General features: G+C 43.8%; 3 non-coding genes and 4 pseudogenes across 3 annotated transcripts; 6 read left to right on the plus strand and 1 right to left on the minus strand.

Moving 5' to 3' along the window:
- The first annotated feature begins 142 nt into the window (after positions 1-142).
- LOC130507043 (5S ribosomal RNA) lies at positions 143-258 on the plus strand (annotated as a pseudogene).
- Positions 259-635: 377 nt separating this feature from the next.
- Positions 636-753, plus strand: LOC130507039 (5S ribosomal RNA). Its single transcript, XR_008942190.1, has one exon. It is a non-coding gene; the product is annotated as a 5S ribosomal RNA (ribosomal RNA).
- Positions 754-1,130: 377 nt separating this feature from the next.
- Positions 1,131-1,250, plus strand: LOC130507045 (5S ribosomal RNA; annotated as a pseudogene).
- Positions 1,251-2,138: 888 nt separating this feature from the next.
- On the plus strand, positions 2,139-2,257 carry LOC130507042 (5S ribosomal RNA). The gene has a single exon (XR_008942192.1). It is a non-coding gene; the product is annotated as a 5S ribosomal RNA (ribosomal RNA).
- Positions 2,258-2,612: 355 nt separating this feature from the next.
- On the plus strand, positions 2,613-2,731 carry LOC130507044 (5S ribosomal RNA; annotated as a pseudogene).
- A 390-nt stretch (positions 2,732-3,121) lies between these two features.
- On the plus strand, positions 3,122-3,237 carry LOC130507040 (5S ribosomal RNA; annotated as a pseudogene).
- Positions 3,238-5,101: 1,864 nt separating this feature from the next.
- Positions 5,102-5,207, minus strand: LOC130507041 (small nucleolar RNA R71). Its single transcript, XR_008942191.1, has one exon. It is a non-coding gene; the product is annotated as a small nucleolar RNA R71 (small nucleolar RNA).
- Positions 5,208-9,215: the final 4,008 nt, after the last annotated feature.

A 9,215-nucleotide genomic window follows, 5' to 3' on the forward strand; every position in this document is an offset into this window, starting at 1 on the left:
TTTTACTTGTTTCTGTGTTCTACATCATTAACGATGCACTTTCCGTTTAGACAAAACTACCAACCAATCATGTGGGTCCCACGTCCTCCAGTCGAAATATCCGAACAATAATCATATATGGAATCGCGAGTCATGTACTAAAGGGTGCGATCAATCAGCACTAATGCACGGATCCCATCAGAACTCCGCAGCTAAGCGTGCTTGGGCAAGAGTAGTACTAGGATGGGGACCTTCCGGGAAGTCCTCGTGTTGCACCCCTTTTTTATTTTTTTTTTCTTAAATTTGAAACGGGTCAAATCTTGAAAAACCCCATAACTTTTTGAACCGTGTGGAACTACGACCCCACAGCACCATTTTGGAAAGCCCCCAAAACCATCAAGGCCAGTGAATAGGGCTGGCAATTATTCGAGCCCGAATTCAGCCGTTAGGGAGCCTCAAACAGGCTGTGGAATGTTACCGGCCGTGATTGAGATGTGATTTCGCTGTTTCCCGGGTGTTTTTTGAAGTTTTCTACATCAATAATCCATACATTTTGATGCATGACAAATGAAAAAAAGCATCAGGTGGACCCCACGCAAATCTACTCGGACTCTAGGATTGAAAAGGATATATGGAATTGCGAGTCATGTACTAACGGGTGCGATCATACCAGCACTAATGCACCGGATCCCATCAGAACTCCGCAGTTAAACGTGTTTGGGTGAGAGTAGTACTAGGATGGGTGACCTCCCGGGAAGTTCTCGTGTGCACCCCTTTTTTATTTTTTCTTCAATTTGAAACGGGTCAAATCTTGAAAACCCCATAACTTTTGAACCGGTGTGGAACTACGACGCCCACAGCACCATTTCGGAAAGGCCCCAAAACAATCAAGGGCCAGTGAATAGAGCTGGCAATTTTTCGAGCCCAGATTCAAGCCGTTTAGAGCCTCAAACAGGCTGTCGAATGTTACCGGCCGTGATGTTGAGAGATGCGATTCGCTGTTTCCGGGTGTTTTTTGCAGTTTCCTACATCTATATCCATTACAATTTTGATGCATGAAAAAATTTAAAAAAAATTCAGGTGGGCCCCACGCAAATCTACTCGGACTCTCGGATTAAAAGGATATATGGAATTGCGAGTCATGTATTTACGGGTGCGATCATACATGCACTAATGCACCGGATCCCATCAGAACTCTGCAGATAAGGGTGCTTGGGCGAGAGTAGTGCTAGGATAGGTGACCTCCCGGGAAGTTCTCGTGGGTTCACACCTTTTTTATTTTTCATTTTTCATTTTTCAATTTACAACGGTCTAATATTGAAAATCCCGTAACTTTTGACCGTGTTGAACTACATCGCCCATAGCACAATTTCGGAAAGCCCTAGAAACCATAAAGGTCAGTGATAGGTTGTTCGCGATTTTCGAGGCCAAATTCAATCGTTTTGACACTCAAACGGGCTGCTGAACTTTGGTGGCCGTATAAAATCTGCTATGCGGGTCTTTCGAGTGTTGTTTTTTACTTGTTGATGTGTTCTACATCTTAATGATGCACTTTACGCTAGACAAAACTACCAACCAATCATGGTGGGTCCCACGTCCTCCTGTCAAAATATTCGAACAATAAGGATATATGGAATCGCGAGTCATGCATGTACTAACGGGTTCATTCATACCTGCACTAATGCACCGGATCCCATCAAAACTCCACAGTTAGCGTGCTTGGGCGAGAGTAATAACTAGGATAAGTGGCTCTCGGGAGTCCTCGTGTTGCACACCTTTTTATTTTTCATTTTTCAATCTATACGAGTCTAATATTAAAACCCCCAGTAAGTTTTTAACCGCGTGGAACTAGGACGCCCATAGAACAATTTCGGAACGCCCCAGAAACTGTGAAGGGTCGGAAATAGGTCGCCGCGATTTTTCGAGGCCAAATTCAACCGTTTGGACACTCAAACGGGCAGCTGAACTTTGGTGGCCGTTGAAAATCTGCTATGCGGTCTTTCCTAGTGTTTTTTTTTTACTTGTTTCTGTGTTCTACATCATTAACGATGCACTTTCCGTTAGACAAAACTACCAACCAATCATGTGGGGTCCCACGTCCATCCAGTCGAAATATCCGAACAATAATGATATATGGAAATTGCGAGTCATGTACTAAAGGGTGCGATATATCAGCACTAATGCACCGGATCCCATCAGGAACTCCGCAGCTAAGCGTGCTTGGGCAAGAGTAGTACTAGGATGGGTGACCTTCCGGAAAGTCCTCGTGTTGCACCCTTTTTATTTTTTTTTCTTCAATTTGAAACGGGTCAAATTTTGAAACCCCATAACTTTTGAACCGTGTGGAACTACGACGCCCACAGCACCATTTCGGAAGCCCCCAAAACATCAAGGCCAGTGAATAGAGCTGGCAATTTTCGAGCCCAGATTCAGCCGTATAGAGCCTCAAACAGGCTGTCGAATGTTTACCGCCCGTGATTGAGATGCGATTCGCTGTTCCGGGTGTTTTTTGCAGTTTCTACATCTATATCCATACCTTTTGATGCATGAAAAATTAAAAAAAAATCAGGTGGGCCCCATCTCTCGGACTCTCAGATTAAAAGGATATATGGAATTGCGAGTCATGTATTAACGGGTGCGATCATACATGCACTAATGCACCGGATCCCATCAGAACTCTGCAGTTAAGCATGCTTGGGCGAGAGTAGTGCTAGGATAGGTGACCTCCCGGGAAGTTCTCGTGGTTCACACCTTTTTATTTTTCATTTTTCATTTTTCAATTTACAACGAGTCTAATATTGAAAATCCCGTAACTTTTGAACCGTGTTGAACTACGACGCCCATAGCACAATTTCGGAAAGCCCTAGAAACCATAAAGGTCAGTGATAGGTTGTCGCGATTTTTCGAGGCCAAATTCAATCGTTTGACACTCAAACGGGCTGCTGAACTTTGGTGGCCGTATAAAATCTGCTATGCGGTCTTTTCCGAGTGTTGTTTTTACTTGTTTGTGTTTCTGCATCATTAAAGATGCACTTTCCGCTAGACAAAAACTACCAACCAATCATGTGGGTCCCACGTCCATCCAGTCAAATATATCGAACAATAAGGATATATGGAATCGCGAGTCATGCATTACTAACGGGTTCGTTCATACCAGCACTAATGCACCGGATCCCATCAAACTCCACAGTTAAGCGTGCTTGGGCGAGAGTAGTACTAGGATAGGTACCTCTCGCGGGAGTCCTCGTGTTGCTGATATATGGTGTTTTATACATCATTGTATATATGTTTTCTAATTGGTTTTCAAGTCTTTATCGAGTCTTTCTAGTCCTTTTCGAGTCATTACAGGTCTGGAGTTGCACTGGATGGGAGATGGACCTGCTGGAACAAAAGAAGCAGAAAACAGTGCAGTTTGGTGATTTTCACGCAGAACAGTCTGATGACTGTTCCCGATCAAGCGGAACAAGCAGACGGAGTGATCCCGCGGTTGTTCCCGACGAATAAGGAAAATACAACATCTCGGGATTTGCCCTAATTATCCTCTTTTTCTCTCTGGCCGCCTGTGGCTTTTGATATAACTTCTTTTTCTATTTTTCTACATCATTCTACGCTACTTTTCATAGAGAACCACTCTAGAGCTTTTTACTTTGTGATTTCATACCTTTGTAAAGGGAGAAGGATCTCTCTCTCTCTCGTTTTAGAGAAGATCATCCTGAACCCTCTCTTTGTTTCTGTTATATTTATGCAGTATTATTCATCTATGAACTCTGTGTTTCTCTGTTCATGGCTGAGTAGTCGGCTAGCTTGTCTAGGGTTCTAGGGTGTTGATTTCGTGAGCTAAACATAGATAAGTGAATCCATTGATTGTCTTCATTCATAACTGTTCTTATTGCTTGCATTAAACTGGCCGCTTAATGTTAGATCATAGGTTTAACCTGTTCATTAACCGTGTAATAGGTTGCTAGATCTGTTTTGAATGAGCATTGCATCCCTAATCAGCGAAAGTAGATATTAGGTGTTTTTGTGAACCTATCGGACTTGATCTCTATTGCTTGCGATCGCTTCTCACCTCAACGACAGTTAGACGGTGAGATCGATCAGCATAGGGAGCAGTACCACGACAGTGGACTGTTCTACTTGAGTGATCCGAGTTCTAGACTGTTCTTATTAGCACTTGAATAATTGTTTGGCTCACAAGTATTACCCGATGAAGTAACCCTAGGCTGGCTTCTTTTAATTTGAATTTAATTAATCTTGTTTACTTGTTTCTCACGAACCCTCAATCTCAAAACCCCATATTGTTTTAGCTTAATATTGATCCCATAGAAATAAAGTGTAAGAGTTGGTCTCTGTGGATTCGATCCTAAAGTGCTACATCGACATACCATTCGATTGTGGTAGTGTGCACATTAGGTTAATTGGTGTGCGTGAACACGAATATCAATTTGGCGCCGTTGCCGGGGACCATCTTTTTACCTTTATTTTTCGGTTATTTATTTAGTCTAAGACCTCTAACTTGCTCTTTTCTCTTTGTTGCAGGAGATCGCAAGGTTTAGAAAATCAGAACAGACAACAGCCAAGGCCTACTGACACCACCATGGGTGATCACGGTCATCAGGATGATCTCGCTGCAGCAATGCAACTGATGCAACAGCAGATGCTTCAGATGCAGCAGACCATCCAAGCTCAGCAAGCAGCTGCAGAACAATCTGCTCAACAGGCTGCTCTCGCGCGGCAGGAACAAGCAGCGCAGACTGTTCCAATCGGGGAGAGAAACCTTCCGCGGAACATTCCTACTACGCGCTCTGCCATTGTTCCTCCACTCTGCACCAGGCAGGACTTCGAGATCAAGCCTGCTCTGATTGATCTGGTGCAGAGAAAAGTGTTCTCTGGTCTCTCTGCAGAAATTCCAATGGAGCATATTGAGATTTTCGAAAAAGTCTGCAGTTTTACTCGTGCGAATGGTGTGCCACCAGACTACATCAAGTGCATGCTATTCCCATTCTCTCTTGATGGAAAAGCTGCACGGTGGTTGAACTCCCTCCCTACCGGCTCTCTCACTTCATGGGAACAGGTCCGATCAGCGTTCCTCAACCATTTCTACTCTAAGGCGAGAACAGCTGCATTGAGGAACAAGATCACTTCATTCAGACAGCTCCATGATGAGCCTTTTTGTGACGCATGGAGCGCTTCAATGACTACCAGAGAGAATGCCCTCACCATGGATTTGATGATGATTACCTCCTGGGCATTTTCTATGATGGGGTGGACTGGAAATACCAAGGTGCTCTAAACTCTTCGAGCAATGGAGACTTCATGACTCAGACCACTGATGGAGCGCTCAAGCTGATTGAGAACATGGCAGCTAGCTCAAGCCAATGAGAATCAGGAGAGCACCGCTCCAAGAAAGGGAACAGTGTACACACCCAGAAAATTGATGAGCTAACAGCTAAGGTCGATCAGCTACTGCAGAACAACCAGGCACAAGGATCTGGGTATCAGAACACCATCCCGCAGAGCAATCAGCAAGTGTTCCAGCCGCGAGTGCTCCGACTGCAGGGAACAGTCCGCCAGATGATCTGAAAAATCTGAACATTATGATGCAGCAGATGCTCCAGAGCCAGCAACTTCAGGTCAAGGCACTGAATCAGGTTACCACAGACATCAACACCAGGATGGACAGCATGTTCACCGAGCTGAATTCAAAATATGATACTGTGAGCAACCACATAAAGAAGATTGATGTTCAGCTTGCTCAAACTGCTGAAACTGTTAAAAGACAGCAAGAGATCATTCGTGGAAAAAGTGTGATGAATCCTAGGGTTGAGCACTGTAATGCAACCGAGCAGAGACGATGAGAAATCTGAGGAAAAACAAGCGGAACAACTGTTCGCTGAGACTGTTCTGGGCGCAGAACAGAGAACAGAGCAGTCTGCTAGCTCTAGAGTGACTGCTCCCGCGACTGCTCCCGACTGCTCCCGCTCCGACGGATCTACTGATTCCACCAGTGCGAGTCTATGTTCCTAAGGTTCCCTATCCGATTCCACCTAGACACCTGAAGGTGTTGCCTAAGGTTGATGACCCTGGAAAATTTGCTTTTCCATGTTCATTGCTGGAGTAGAATTTGAGGAAGCTCTTTGTGACTCTGGATCTTGTGTGAATCTTGTCTCAAAGGCGATTGTAGACAAGTTGGGCATTGCTGATGTTGAGCCTTCTCAGGTGACTCTGACTTTTGCAAACTCTTCCAGAGCAGTTCCTTATGGCACTATTCGCAACCTTCCTGTCCAAGTTGGGGACTGTGTTCTCCATACTGAATTTCAGGTTGTTGAGATGAACAAGGATCATGAGATGCCTTTGATCTTAGGAAGGACATTTATGGCTACAGTGGGAGCAATCGTTGATATGCCTAATAAGAGAGTCTCCTTCTCCCACATCAACAAGAATGTCTTCTATCAGGCTGTTCCCACCAGATTTCAGAAAACTACACGCCTCTTGCATCTCAGTGTTCAGTGGAGAAAAGCTGAAGGTTGTTCCAAGGAAGGAGCTTGGTAAAAACAGTGAGTTCAAGGAAGTTCTGAATGGAGATCCTCACAATGATACCAAGAAACAGAACAAACTCAGATGGAATGCAAGGGTGAAAGAGAAAGTCCAGAAGAAAAGGGTCAAAGGAGATCCTACTATGACTTTGACACCTCACTGGTGTGATGAGAAATCCATTGAGTATGAGGTAAAGTGCAAGGGTACCTCTAAACCTTTCTCTAAAGTCAGAGTTATTCTCACTGATGAGCTGAAAGAGAAAGGAAGAAAGCTGCTGTGAAAGGGTTGTTGAGCAGAGTTTTGAAGCTGAACATGTCTGATTGTGGAGCTTGTTTTGGAACAAGCCCTCATGCTCAACCCGACTGATCCCTGTCACCAAGTCAAGCTAGTGACTTTAACCAAGCGCTTGGTGGGAGGCAACCCACTGGTAAGTGTAAATATAACTTGGTTTTGTTTTTGTTTGCTTATTTTCGTTTTAGTTTATTGAGTTTCAGGTCAAAAAAGCAGAAAAATTCGAGATACTTCGAAAAATTCTGGGTTGCAGAAACGGAGCTCCCTGTTCTGCAGGAGCCAAGAACAACCGCCCAGGTGAAAATCTGGCGACAGAACACCCAGAATTTTTCGGAGCACCCGCTCCAGGTAAGTATCTCGACCAAAAAAAATTTGTATATTCTTTTTTCACCTTCTCTCTGATTTATTTTCACACCGAGACGTTGTGAAGTAAGTCTGGGGGAGGGTCTTCGTCGTTTACTAACTCGTTTCTTTCTTTTTGTTTTTCTTTTGAGTCAGTCTGAGTCAGTTTTTAGGATCGAGTCAGTCAAAGTTTTGTGGGAATTAGGACCTTATTCTGTGTTGATCACTAACCACCTCGTGCTTTAGTTGTCTTATTCAGTGACCTTAGCAGTGGCGAAAGACACACATGTGGACCCGGAACACCCTGACATATCTCACTTGATTCTCCAGAAGTTCTCAGCCGATCAGGTTACACTGGGTAGACTTAACTCCAATAACTTGAACCTAATCTTGACTGAAATTCTTCTTGTTATGGGCACTAGATCAGGGAAACGAGAACTACACTCAGGACTTCTTATTCTTTCTATCCATCTTGTTGTTCCTGAGTGGCTAGCTCATCTTTAGCTAGTTCCCACCCTGAACCTTAGCCTTTATTCCACCTTCATGCATTTGTTTTTCAGTGTTATATGTGCAGATATGTGCAAAAAGGTCGGAGAGGAAAGGATCGACGCAGCCTCTTACTCGTTACTGCTGCGCAGATTCAGCCAGAAGGAGAACAAGCAGATTAAGGGAGCAACCACTCCATAACCAATGAGCTGTTCAAGAACATGGGTGGAGAACCAGAATGATTTGAATCAAAAACCACCAGTGGCATCCTTGACATCACATGTTACCTCCTTCTTCGTCACCTCATCATCTCTTTTTGTACTTAAAAAAAAATTAAAAAAAAAAAAAAAAATCTATCTTTCATTTTATTTGCATATGGTGATGGAGAAGGAGAAGAATTCAGGATACATGAGCCACTGGGGAGGTCGAGCAGAAGAGTAGGTATCAATATGAAGGGAGATGAGGAGCAGACAGATGAGCGGAGCAGTCTGATGATTGTTCTCGAAGAACGAAGAAACAGTCGCTCCTGAGATAGCAAACGAGTAAGGGGACTGTGGACATCAATGGAGCCGTCCTCTCACGACTATTTTGCGCGATATCCTGCATCCACTACGAAAAAGTTGGTATCCCCTAAACACTCTTTAGCTCCACCATAAAATTAAGCCTGTTCACACCTACCCGTAGTCCACTACCTGAATAGTGCCTGTGATGAGAAGCTCACGCTGCTCTTAAATGAATGTAGGGAGTTCTGTCTCGATAGTGTTGCTTTTCAGGTTTGAGATGTAGAGTATGGAGCCGATTTTCGAAACAGCAGTCAGTGGGGTTCTGGTAAGGGTGTGTTGTCCTAGTTTACTGCTTGTATGGTTCAGAGATTCGTGGTTAAGGTATGGTTGCTGAGAATAGGAGAGTTCCCACACTTTCAAACCTTTCTCCTGTTCTTGATACTTGGTCTTGTTCGAGGACAAACAAGGATCTAAGTCTGGGGGAATTGATATATGGTGTTTTATACATCATTGTATATATGTTTTCTAATTGGTTTTCAAGTCTTTATCGAGTCTTTCTAGTCCTTTTCGAGTCATTACAGGTCTGGAGTTGCACTGGATGGGAGATGGACCTGCTGGAACAAAGAAGCAGAAAACAGTGCAGTTTGGTGATTTTCACGCAGAACAGTCTGATGACTGTTCCCGATCAAGCGGAACAAGCAGACGGAGTGATCCCGCGGTTGTTCCGACGAATAAGGAAAATACAACATCTCGGGATTTGCCCTAATTATCCTCTTTTTCTCTCTGGCCGCCTGTGGCTTTTGATATAACTTCTTTTTTCTATTTTTCTACAATCATGCTACGCTATCTTTTCATAGAGAAACAGACATCTAGAGCTTTTTACTTGAGATTTCTTACTTGTAAAGGGAGAAAGGATCTCTTCTCTCTCTCTGTTTTAGAGAAGATCATCCTGAACCTTTTTGTTTTCTGTTATATTTATGCAGTATTTTCATCTATGAACCTCTCTGTGTTTTCTATGTTCATGGCTGAGTAGTCGGCTAGCTTGTCTAGGGTTCTAGGGTGTTGATTTCGTGAGTT

Source organism: Raphanus sativus, unplaced genomic scaffold (genome assembly GCF_000801105.2).
Source record: "Raphanus sativus cultivar WK10039 unplaced genomic scaffold, ASM80110v3 Scaffold3938, whole genome shotgun sequence".
Taxonomy (NCBI): domain Eukaryota; kingdom Viridiplantae; phylum Streptophyta; class Magnoliopsida; order Brassicales; family Brassicaceae; genus Raphanus; species Raphanus sativus.